Source organism: Garra rufa, chromosome 1 (genome assembly GCF_049309525.1).
Source record: "Garra rufa chromosome 1, GarRuf1.0, whole genome shotgun sequence".
In the NCBI taxonomy this organism is placed as follows: Eukaryota; Metazoa; Chordata; class Actinopteri; order Cypriniformes; family Cyprinidae; genus Garra; species Garra rufa.
In genome coordinates this window covers 88,984,307-88,994,306 of record NC_133361.1, presented here as the reverse complement: position 1 = coordinate 88,994,306, position 10,000 = coordinate 88,984,307, and the positions used below count along the sequence as shown (strand labels likewise).

At 40.8% G+C, this 10,000-nt stretch overlaps 16 non-coding genes and 2 pseudogenes across 16 annotated transcripts in view; all 18 read left to right on the top strand.

The window, feature by feature from the left end:
• Nucleotides 1-64: 64 nt before the first annotated feature.
• LOC141297861 (5S ribosomal RNA) lies at nucleotides 65-183 on the top strand. Its single transcript, XR_012341476.1, has one exon. It is a non-coding gene; the product is annotated as a 5S ribosomal RNA (ribosomal RNA).
• An 801-nt stretch (nucleotides 184-984) lies between these two features.
• On the top strand, nucleotides 985-1,103 carry LOC141319400 (5S ribosomal RNA). The gene has a single exon (XR_012353658.1). It is a non-coding gene; the product is annotated as a 5S ribosomal RNA (ribosomal RNA).
• Nucleotides 1,104-1,187: 84 nt separating this feature from the next.
• On the top strand, nucleotides 1,188-1,306 carry LOC141313854 (5S ribosomal RNA). Its single transcript, XR_012349930.1, has one exon. It is a non-coding gene; the product is annotated as a 5S ribosomal RNA (ribosomal RNA).
• Nucleotides 1,307-2,107: 801 nt separating this feature from the next.
• Nucleotides 2,108-2,226, top strand: LOC141319387 (5S ribosomal RNA). The gene has a single exon (XR_012353646.1). It is a non-coding gene; the product is annotated as a 5S ribosomal RNA (ribosomal RNA).
• An 84-nt stretch (nucleotides 2,227-2,310) lies between these two features.
• Nucleotides 2,311-2,429, top strand: LOC141319063 (5S ribosomal RNA). Its single transcript, XR_012353340.1, has one exon. It is a non-coding gene; the product is annotated as a 5S ribosomal RNA (ribosomal RNA).
• Nucleotides 2,430-3,230: 801 nt separating this feature from the next.
• On the top strand, nucleotides 3,231-3,349 carry LOC141346561 (5S ribosomal RNA; annotated as a pseudogene).
• An 84-nt stretch (nucleotides 3,350-3,433) lies between these two features.
• LOC141297793 (5S ribosomal RNA) lies at nucleotides 3,434-3,552 on the top strand. Its single transcript, XR_012341458.1, has one exon. It is a non-coding gene; the product is annotated as a 5S ribosomal RNA (ribosomal RNA).
• An 801-nt stretch (nucleotides 3,553-4,353) lies between these two features.
• LOC141319376 (5S ribosomal RNA) lies at nucleotides 4,354-4,472 on the top strand. Its single transcript, XR_012353635.1, has one exon. It is a non-coding gene; the product is annotated as a 5S ribosomal RNA (ribosomal RNA).
• Nucleotides 4,473-4,556: 84 nt separating this feature from the next.
• On the top strand, nucleotides 4,557-4,675 carry LOC141313843 (5S ribosomal RNA). Its single transcript, XR_012349919.1, has one exon. It is a non-coding gene; the product is annotated as a 5S ribosomal RNA (ribosomal RNA).
• An 801-nt stretch (nucleotides 4,676-5,476) lies between these two features.
• On the top strand, nucleotides 5,477-5,595 carry LOC141319364 (5S ribosomal RNA). Its single transcript, XR_012353624.1, has one exon. It is a non-coding gene; the product is annotated as a 5S ribosomal RNA (ribosomal RNA).
• Nucleotides 5,596-5,679: 84 nt separating this feature from the next.
• LOC141345945 (5S ribosomal RNA) lies at nucleotides 5,680-5,798 on the top strand. The gene has a single exon (XR_012357113.1). It is a non-coding gene; the product is annotated as a 5S ribosomal RNA (ribosomal RNA).
• An 801-nt stretch (nucleotides 5,799-6,599) lies between these two features.
• On the top strand, nucleotides 6,600-6,718 carry LOC141318851 (5S ribosomal RNA). The gene has a single exon (XR_012353143.1). It is a non-coding gene; the product is annotated as a 5S ribosomal RNA (ribosomal RNA).
• Nucleotides 6,719-7,519: 801 nt separating this feature from the next.
• Nucleotides 7,520-7,638, top strand: LOC141319055 (5S ribosomal RNA). Its single transcript, XR_012353332.1, has one exon. It is a non-coding gene; the product is annotated as a 5S ribosomal RNA (ribosomal RNA).
• Nucleotides 7,639-7,722: 84 nt separating this feature from the next.
• On the top strand, nucleotides 7,723-7,841 carry LOC141319191 (5S ribosomal RNA). Its single transcript, XR_012353462.1, has one exon. It is a non-coding gene; the product is annotated as a 5S ribosomal RNA (ribosomal RNA).
• An 801-nt stretch (nucleotides 7,842-8,642) lies between these two features.
• On the top strand, nucleotides 8,643-8,761 carry LOC141318328 (5S ribosomal RNA). Its single transcript, XR_012352650.1, has one exon. It is a non-coding gene; the product is annotated as a 5S ribosomal RNA (ribosomal RNA).
• Nucleotides 8,762-8,845: 84 nt separating this feature from the next.
• Nucleotides 8,846-8,964, top strand: LOC141319352 (5S ribosomal RNA). The gene has a single exon (XR_012353613.1). It is a non-coding gene; the product is annotated as a 5S ribosomal RNA (ribosomal RNA).
• Nucleotides 8,965-9,765: 801 nt separating this feature from the next.
• On the top strand, nucleotides 9,766-9,884 carry LOC141346223 (5S ribosomal RNA; annotated as a pseudogene).
• An 84-nt stretch (nucleotides 9,885-9,968) lies between these two features.
• LOC141297720 (5S ribosomal RNA) overlaps nucleotides 9,969-10,000 on the top strand; it is a 119-nt gene continuing 87 nt past the window's right edge. The window contains exon 1 of the ribosomal RNA XR_012341444.1: nucleotides 9,969-10,000. This exon is cut by the window's right edge and continues 87 nt beyond it. This is a non-coding gene — a ribosomal RNA (5S ribosomal RNA).

Here is a 10,000-nt window from a genome sequence, read left to right as displayed (position 1 = left end):
TATATAATATGCTGGCTTTTACGGAGGCTGATCTTTAAATAGCCCACTTTTTGGAGCAGCCCTCGCTTATGGCCATACCACGCTGAGAGCGCCCGATCTCGTCTGATCTCGGAAGCTAAGCAGCGTCGGGCCTGGTTAGTACTTGGATGGGAGACCGCCTGGGAATACCAGGTGCTGTAAGCTTTTGCCTTTTCTTCACTATTTATATAATATGCTGGCTTTTAGAAAGACGTGTTTTACCGCTCTATTTATTACAATCTTTTACATGTATTATAGAGTTTTAAGTGTTTTACATGTTTTTTAGGCCATTTTATTACTCTTAACATTTTAAGTGTATGTGTCTTTAATAAATGGATGGTTGGCCTGTCATGTGACTAGACACATGACAGGAAGCAGGAAGTACAACTGTATAAGAGAGCAGCATGACAAACAAAGGACAGTCACCAAACTGTTGGATTGAGGAGTTGCTAATTTTAGAGCTCACCTTTCCATTCACCACCTGCAAACTTTGGATTACACTTTCTGTGGATTGTATATACACTGGTGGACACTCACATTGGACTTATCAACACACTGGGGTTCTTGGACTGTTTTTAGGGTATGGACAAATGAACTGTATTCTTTTAACAGAGTTTACCTGTTTTTAGGGTATGGACAAATGAACTGTATTCTTTTAACAGAGTTTACCTAGTTTTATCGTGTTGTTTTAAAGTCTTTTATGTGAACCTTGTAAATACACCAAATCTATTTAAACCAATTTTCTTTTATGTCTCATTCTTTTAACCACTAGTCATCTCTCACAGTTAAATCTGACCCCATTTTAGTCTTGTAACTCGGCTGATAAGGCCGATTGTTACACTTTTATGGGAGACCGCCTGGGAATACCAGGTGCTGTAAGCTTTTGCCTTTTCTTCACTATTTATATAATATGCTGGCTTTTACGGAGGCTGATCTTTAAATAGCCCACTTTTTGGAGCAGCCCTCGCTTATGGCCATACCGCGCTGAGAGCGCCCGATCTCGTCTGATCTCGGAAGCTAAGCAGCGTCGGGCCTGGTTAGTACTTGGATGGGAGACCGCCTGGGAATACCAGGTGCTGTAAGCTTTTGCCTTTTCTTCACTATTTATATAATATGCTGGCTTTTACTGAGGCTGATCTTTAAATAGCCGACTTTTTGGAGCAGCCCTCGCTTATGGCCATACCGCGCTGAGAGCGCCCGATCTCGTCTGATCTCGGAAGCTAAGCAGCGTCGGGCCTGGTTAGTACTTGGATGGGAGACCGCCTGGGAATACCAGGTGCTGTAAACTTTTGCCTTTTCTTCACTATTTATATAATATGCTGGCTTTTAGAAAGACGTGTTTTACCGCTCTATTTATTACAATCATTTACATGTATTATAGAGTTTTAAGTGTTTTACATGTTTTTTAGGCCATTTTATTACTCTTAACATTTTAAGTGTATGTGTCTTTAATAAATGGATGGTTGGCCTGTCATGTGACTAGACACATGACAGGAAGCAGGAAGTACAACTGTATAAGAGAGCAGCATGACAAACAAAGGACAGTCACCAAACTGTTGGATTGAGGAGTTGCTAATTTTAGAGCTCACCTTTCCATTCACCACCTGCAAACTTTGGATTACACTTTCTGTGGATTGTATATACACTGGTGGACACTCACATTGGACTTATCAACACACTGGGGTTCTTGGACTGTTTTTAGGGTATGGAAAAATGAACTGTATTCTTTTAACAGAGTTTACCTGTTTTTAGGGTATGGACAAATGAACTGTATTCTTTTAACAGAGTTTACCTAGTTTTATCGTGTTGTTTTAAAGTCTTTTATGTGAACCTTGTAAATACACCAAATCTATTTAAACCAATTTTCTTTTATGTCTCATTCTTTTAACCACTAGTCATCTCTCACAGTTAAATCTGACCCCATTTTAGTCTTGTAACTCGGCTGATAAGGCCGATTGTTACACTTTTATGGGAGACCGCCTGGGAATACCAGGTGCTGTAAGCTTTTGCCTTTTCTTCACTATTTATATAATATGCTGGCTTTTACGGAGGCTGATCTTTAAATAGCCCACTTTTTGGAGCAGCCCTCGCTTATGGCCATACCGCGCTGAGAGCGCCCGATCTCGTCTGATCTCGGAAGCTAAGCAGCGTCGGGCCTGGTTAGTACTTGGATGGGAGACCGCCTGGGAATACCAGGTGCTGTAAGCTTTTGCCTTTTCTTCACTATTTATATAATATGCTGGCTTTTACGGAGGCTGATCTTTAAATAGCCCACTTTTTGGAGCAGCCCTCGCTTATGGCCATACCGCGCTGAGAGCGCCCGATCTCGTCTGATCTCGGAAGCTAAGCAGCGTCGGGCCTGGTTAATACTTGGATGGGAGACCGCCTGGGAATACCAGTTGCTGTAAGCTTTTGCCTTTTCTTCACTATTTATATAATATGCTGGCTTTTAGAAAGACGTGTTTTACCGCTCTATTTATTACAATCATTTACATGTATTATAGAGTTTTAAGTGTTTTACATGTTTTTTAGGCCATTTTATTACTCTTAACATTTTAAGTGTATGTGTCTTTAATAAATGGATGGTTGGCCTGTCATGTGACTAGACACATGACAGGAAGCAGGAAGTACAACTGCATAAGAGAGCAGCATGACAAACAAAGGACAGTCACCAAACTGTTGGATTGAGGAGTTGCTAATTTTAGAGCTCACCTTTCCATTCACCACCTGCAAACTTTGGATTACACTTTCTGTGGATTGTATATACACTGGTGGACACTCACATTGGACTTATCAACACACTGGGGTTCTTGGACTGTTTTTAGGGTATGGACAAATGAACTGTATTCTTTTAACAGAGTTTACCTGTTTTTAGGGTATGGACAAAAGAACTGTATTCTTTTAACAGAGTTTACCTAGTTTTATCGTGTTGTTTTAAAGTCTTTTATGTGAACCTTGTAAATACACCAAATCTATTTAAACCAATTTTCTTTTATGTCTCATTCTTTTAACCACTAGTCATCTCTCACAGTTAAATCTGACCCCATTTTAGTCTTGTAACTCGGCTGATAAGGCCGATTGTTACACTTTTATGGGAGACCGCCTGGGAATACCAGGTGCTGTAAGCTTTTGCCTTTTCTTCACTATTTATATAATATGCTGGCTTTTACGGAGGCTGATCTTTAAATAGCCCACTTTTTGGAGCAACCCTCGCTTATGGCCATACCGCGCTGAGAGCGCCCGATCTCGTCTCCTCTCGGAAGCTAAGCAGCGTAGGTCCTGGTTAGTACTTGGATGGGAGACCGCCTGGAAATACCACGTGCTGGAAGCTTTTGCCTTTTCTTCACTATTTATATAATATGCTGGCTTTTACGGAGGCTGATCTTTAAATAGCCCACTTTTTGGAGCAGCCCTCGCTTATGGCCATACCACGCTGAGAGCGCCCGATCTCGTCTGATCTCGGAAGCTAAGCAGCGTCGGGCCTGGTTAGTACTTGGATGGGAGACCGCCTGGGAATACCAGGTGCTGTAAGCTTTTGCCTTTTCTTCACTATTTATATAATATGCTGGCTTTTAGAAAGACGTGTTTTACCGCTCTATTTATTACAATCTTTTACATGTATTATAGAGTTTTAAGTGTTTTACATGTTTTTTAGGCCATTTTATTACTCTTAACATTTTAAGTGTATGTGTCTTTAATAAATGGATGGTTGGCCTGTCATGTGACTAGACACATGACAGGAAGCAGGAAGTACAACTGTATAAGAGAGCAGCATGACAAACAAAGGACAGTCACCAAACTGTTGGATTGAGGAGTTGCTAATTTTAGAGCTCACCTTTCCATTCACCACCTGCAAACTTTGGATTACACTTTCTGTGGATTGTATATACACTGGTGGACACTCACATTGGACTTATCAACACACTGGGGTTCTTGGACTGTTTTTAGGGTATGGACAAATGAACTGTATTCTTTTAACAGAGTTTACCTGTTTTTAGGGTATGGACAAATGAACTGTATTCTTTTAACAGAGTTTACCTAGTTTTATCGTGTTGTTTTAAAGTCTTTTATGTGAACCTTGTAAATACACCAAATCTATTTAAACCAATTTTCTTTTATGTCTCATTCTTTTAACCACTAGTCATCTCTCACAGTTAAATCTGACCCCATTTTAGTCTTGTAACTCGGCTGATAAGGCCGATTGTTACACTTTTATGGGAGACCGCCTGGGAATACCAGGTGCTGTAAGCTTTTGCCTTTTCTTCACTATTTATATAATATGCTGGCTTTTACGGAGGCTGATCTTTAAATAGCCCACTTTTTGGAGCAGCCCTCGCTTATGGCCATACCGCGCTGAGAGCGCCCGATCTCGTCTGATCTCGGAAGCTAAGCAGCGTCGGGCCTGGTTAGTACTTGGATGGGAGACCGCCTGGGAATACCAGGTGCTGTAAGCTTTTGCCTTTTCTTCACTATTTATATAATATGCTGGCTTTTACTGAGGCTGATCTTTAAATAGCCGACTTTTTGGAGCAGCCCTCGCTTATGGCCATACCGCGCTGAGAGCGCCCGATCTCGTCTGATCTCGGAAGCTAAGCAGCGTCGGGCCTGGTTAGTACTTGGATGGGAGACCGCCTGGGAATACCAGGTGCTGTAAACTTTTGCCTTTTCTTCACTATTTATATAATATGCTGGCTTTTAGAAAGACGTGTTTTACCGCTCTATTTATTACAATCATTTACATGTATTATAGAGTTTTAAGTGTTTTACATGTTTTTTAGGCCATTTTATTACTCTTAACATTTTAAGTGTATGTGTCTTTAATAAATGGATGGTTGGCCTGTCATGTGACTAGACACATGACAGGAAGCAGGAAGTACAACTGTATAAGAGAGCAGCATGACAAACAAAGGACAGTCACCAAACTGTTGGATTGAGGAGTTGCTAATTTTAGAGCTCACCTTTCCATTCACCACCTGCAAACTTTGGATTACACTTTCTGTGGATTGTATATACACTGGTGGACACTCACATTGGACTTATCAACACACTGGGGTTCTTGGACTGTTTTTAGGGTATGGAAAAATGAACTGTATTCTTTTAACAGAGTTTACCTGTTTTTAGGGTATGGACAAATGAACTGTATTCTTTTAACAGAGTTTACCTAGTTTTATCGTGTTGTTTTAAAGTCTTTTATGTGAACCTTGTAAATACACCAAATCTATTTAAACCAATTTTCTTTTATGTCTCATTCTTTTAACCACTAGTCATCTCTCACAGTTAAATCTGACCCCATTTTAGTCTTGTAACTCGGCTGATAAGGCCGATTGTTACACTTTTATGGGAGACCGCCTGGGAATACCAGGTGCTGTAAGCTTTTGCCTTTTCTTCACTATTTATATAATATGCTGGCTTTTACGGAGGCTGATCTTTAAATAGCCCACTTTTTGGAGCAGCCCTCGCTTATGGCCATACCGCGCTGAGAGCGCCCGATCTCGTCTGATCTCGGAAGCTAAGCAGCGTCGGGCCTGGTTAGTACTTGGATGGGAGACCGCCTGGGAATACCAGGTGCTGTAAGCTTTTGCCTTTTCTTCACTATTTATATAATATGCTGGCTTTTACGGAGGCTGATCTTTAAATAGCCCACTTTTTGGAGCAGCCCTCGCTTATGGCCATACCGCGCTGAGAGCGCCCGATCTCGTCTGATCTCGGAAGCTAAGCAGCGTCGGGCCTGGTTAATACTTGGATTGGAGACCGCCTGGGAATACCAGTTGCTGTAAGCTTTTGCCTTTTCTTCACTATTTATATAATATGCTGGCTTTTAGAAAGACGTGTTTTACCGCTCTATTTATTACAATCATTTACATGTATTATAGAGTTTTAAGTGTTTTACATGTTTTTTAGGCCATTTTATTACTCTTAACATTTTAAGTGTATGTGTCTTTAATAAATGGATGGTTGGCCTGTCATGTGACTAGACACATGACAGGAAGCAGGAAGTACAACTGTATAAGAGAGCAGCATGACAAACAAAGGACAGTCACCAAACTGTTGGATTGAGGAGTTGCTAATTTTAGAGCTCACCTTTCCATTCACCACCTGCAAACTTTGGATTACACTTTCTGTGGATTGTATATACACTGGTGGACACTCACATTGGACTTATCAACACACTGGGGTTCTTGGACTGTTTTTAGGGTATGGACAAATGAACTGTATTCTTTTAACAGAGTTTACCTGTTTTTAGGGTATGGACAAATGAACTGTATTCTTTTAACAGAGTTTACCTAGTTTTATCGTGTTGTTTTAAAGTCTTTTATGTGAACCTTGTAAATACACCAAATCTATTTAAACCAATTTTCTTTTATGTCTCATTCTTTTAACCACTAGTCATCTCTCACAGTTAAATCTGACCCCATTTTAGTCTTGTAACTCGGCTGATGAGGCCGATTGTTACACTTTTATGGGAGACCGCCTGGGAATACCAGGTGCTGTAAGCTTTTGCCTTTTCTTCACTATTTATATAATATGCTGGCTTTTACGGAGGCTGATCTTTAAATAGCCCACTTTTTGGAGCAGCCCTCGCTTATGGCCATACCGCGCTGAGAGCGCCCGTTCTCGTCTGATCTCGGAAGCTAAGCAGAGTCGGGCCTGGTTAGTACTTGGATGGGAGACCGCCTGGGAATACCAGGTGCTGTAAGCTTTTGCCTTTTCTTCACTATTTATATAATATGCTGGCTTTTAGAAAGACGTGTTTTACCGCTCTATTTATTACAATCATTTACATGTATTATAGAGTTTTAAGTGTTTTACATGTTTTTTAGGCCATTTTATTACTCTTAACATTTTAAGTGTATGTGTCTTTAATAAATGGATGGTTGGCCTGTCATGTGACTAGACAGATGACAGGAAGCAGGAAGTACAACTGCATAAGAGAGCAGCATGACAAACAAAGGACAGTCACCAAACTGTTGGATTGAGGAGTTGCTAATTTTAGAGCTCACCTTTCCATTCACCACCTGCAAACTTTGGATTACACTTTCTGTGGATTGTATATACACTGGTGGACACTCACATTGGACTTATCAACACACTGGGGTTCTTGGACTGTTTTTAGGGTATGGACAAATGAACTGTATTCTTTTAACAGAGTTTACCTGTTTTTAGGGTATGGACAAATGAACTGTATTCTTTTAACAGAGTTTACCTAGTTTTATCGTGTTGTTTTAAAGTCTTTTATGTGAACCTTGTAAATACACCAAATCTATTTAAACCAATTTTCTTTTATGTCTCATTCTTTTAACCACTAGTCATCTCTCACAGTTAAATCTGACCCCATTTTAGTCTTGTAACTCGGCTGATAAGGCCGATTGTTACACTTTTATGGGAGACCGCCTGGGAATACCAGGTGCTGTAAGCTTTTGCCTTTTCTTCACTATTTATATAATATGCTGGCTTTTACGGAGGCTGATCTTTAAATAGCCCACTTTTTGGAGCAGCCCTCGCTTATGGCCATACCGCGCTGAGAGCGACCGATCTCGTCTGATCTCGGAAGCTAAGCAGCGTCGTGCCTGGTTAGTACTTGGATGGGAGACCGCCTGGGAATACCAGGTGCTGTAAGCTTTTGCCTTTTCTTCACTATTTATATAATATGCTGGCTTTTACGGAGGCTGATCTTTAAATAGCCCACTTTTTGGAGCAGCCCTCGCTTATGGCCATACCGCGCTGAGAGCGCCCGATCTAGTCTGATCTCGGAAGCTAAGCAGCGTCCGGCCTGGTTAGTACTTGGATGGGAGACCGCCTGGGAATACCAGGTGCTGTAAGCTTTTGCCTTTTCTTCACTATTTATATAATATGCTGGCTTTTAGAAAGACGTGTTTTACCGCTCTATTTATTACAATCATTTACATGTATTATAGAGTTTTAAGTGTTTTACATGTTTTTTAGGCCATTTTATTACTCTTAACATTTTAAGTGTATGTGTCTTTAATAAATGGATGGTTGGCCTGTCATGTGACTAGACACATGACAGGAAGCAGGAAGTACAACTGTATAAGAGAGCAGCATGACAAACAAAGTACAGTCACCAAACTGTTGGATTGAGGAGTTGCTAATTTTAGAGCTCACCTTTCCATTCACCACCTGCAAACTTTGGATTACACTTTCTGTGGATTGTATCTACACTGGTGGACACTCACATTGGACTTATCAACACACTGGGGTTCTTGGACTGTTTTTAGGGTATGGACAAATGAACTGTATTCTTTTAACAGAGTTTACCTGTTTTTAGGGTATGGACAAATGAACTGTATTCTTTTAACAGAGTTTACCTAGTTTTATCGTGTTGTTTTAAAGTCTTTTATGTGAACCTTGTAAATACACCAAATCTATTTAAACCAATTTTCTTTTATGTCTCATTCTTTTAACCACTAGTCATCTCTCACAGTTAAATCTGACCCCATTTTAGTCTTGTAACTCGGCTGATAAGGCCGATTGTTACACTTTTATGGGAGACCGCCTGGGAATACCAGGTGCTGTAAGCTTTTGCCTTTTCTTCACTATTTATATAATATGCTGGCTTTTACGGAGGCTGATCTTTAAATAGCCCACTTTTTGGAGCAGCCCTCGCTTATGGCCATACCGCGCTGAGAGCGCCCGATCTTGTCTGATCTCGGAAGCTAAGCAGCGTCGGACCTGGTTAGTACTTGGATGGGAGACCGCCTGGGAATACCAGGTGCTGTAAGCTTTTGCCTTTTCTTCACTATTTATATAATATGCTGGCTTTTACGGAGGCTGATCTTTAAATAGCCCACTTTTTGGAGCAGCCCTCGCTTATGGCCATACCGCGCTGAGAGCGCCCGATCTCGTCTGATCTCGGAAGCTAAGCAGCGTCGGGCCTGGTTAGTACTTGGATGGGAGACCGCCTGGGAATACCAGGTGCTGTAAGCTTTTGCCTTTTCTTCACTATTTATATAATATGCTGGCTTTTAGAAAGACGTGTTTTACCGCTCTATTTATTACAATCATTTACATGTATTATAGAGTTTTAAGTGTTTTACATGTTTTTTAGGCCATTTTATTACTCTTAACATTTTAAGTGTATGTGTCTTTAATAAATGGATGGTTGGCCTGTCATGTGACTAGACACATGACAGGAAGCAGGAAGTACAACTGTATAAGAGAGCAGCATGACAAACAAAGGACAGTCACCAAACTGTTGGATTGAGGAGTTGCTAATTTTAGAGATCACCTTTCCATTCACCACCTGCAAACTTTGGATTACACTTTCTGTGGATTGTATATACACTGGTGGACACTCACATTGGACTTATCAACACACTGGGGTTCTTGGACTGTTTTTAGGGTATGGACAAATGAACTGTATTCTTTTAACAGAGTTTACCTGTTTTTAGGGTATGGACAAATGAACTGTATTCTTTTAACAGAGTTTACCTAGTTTTATCGTGTTGTTTTAAAGTCTTTTATGTGAACCTTGTAAATACACCAAATCTATTTAAACCAATTTTCTTTTATGTCTCATACTTTTAACCACTAGTCATCTCTCACAGTTAAATCTGACCCCATTTTAGTCTTGTAACTCGGCTGATAAGGCCGATTGTTACACTTTTATGGGAGACCGCCTGGGAATACCAGGTGCTGTAAGCTTTTGCCTTTTCTTCACTATTTATATAATATGCTGGCTTTTACGGAGGCTGATCTTTAAATAGCCCACTTTTTGGAGCAGCCCTCGCTTATGGCCATACCGCGCTGAGAGCGCCCGATCTCGTCTGCTCTCGGAAGCTAAGCAGCGTAGGTCCTGGTTAGTACTTGGATGGGAGACCGCCTGGGAATACCACGTGCTGGAAGCTTTTGCCTTTTCTTCACTATTTATATAATATGCTGGCTTTTACGGAGGCTGATCTTTAAATAGCCCACTTTTTGGAGCAGCCCTCGCTTATGGCCATACCACGCTGAGAGCGCCCGA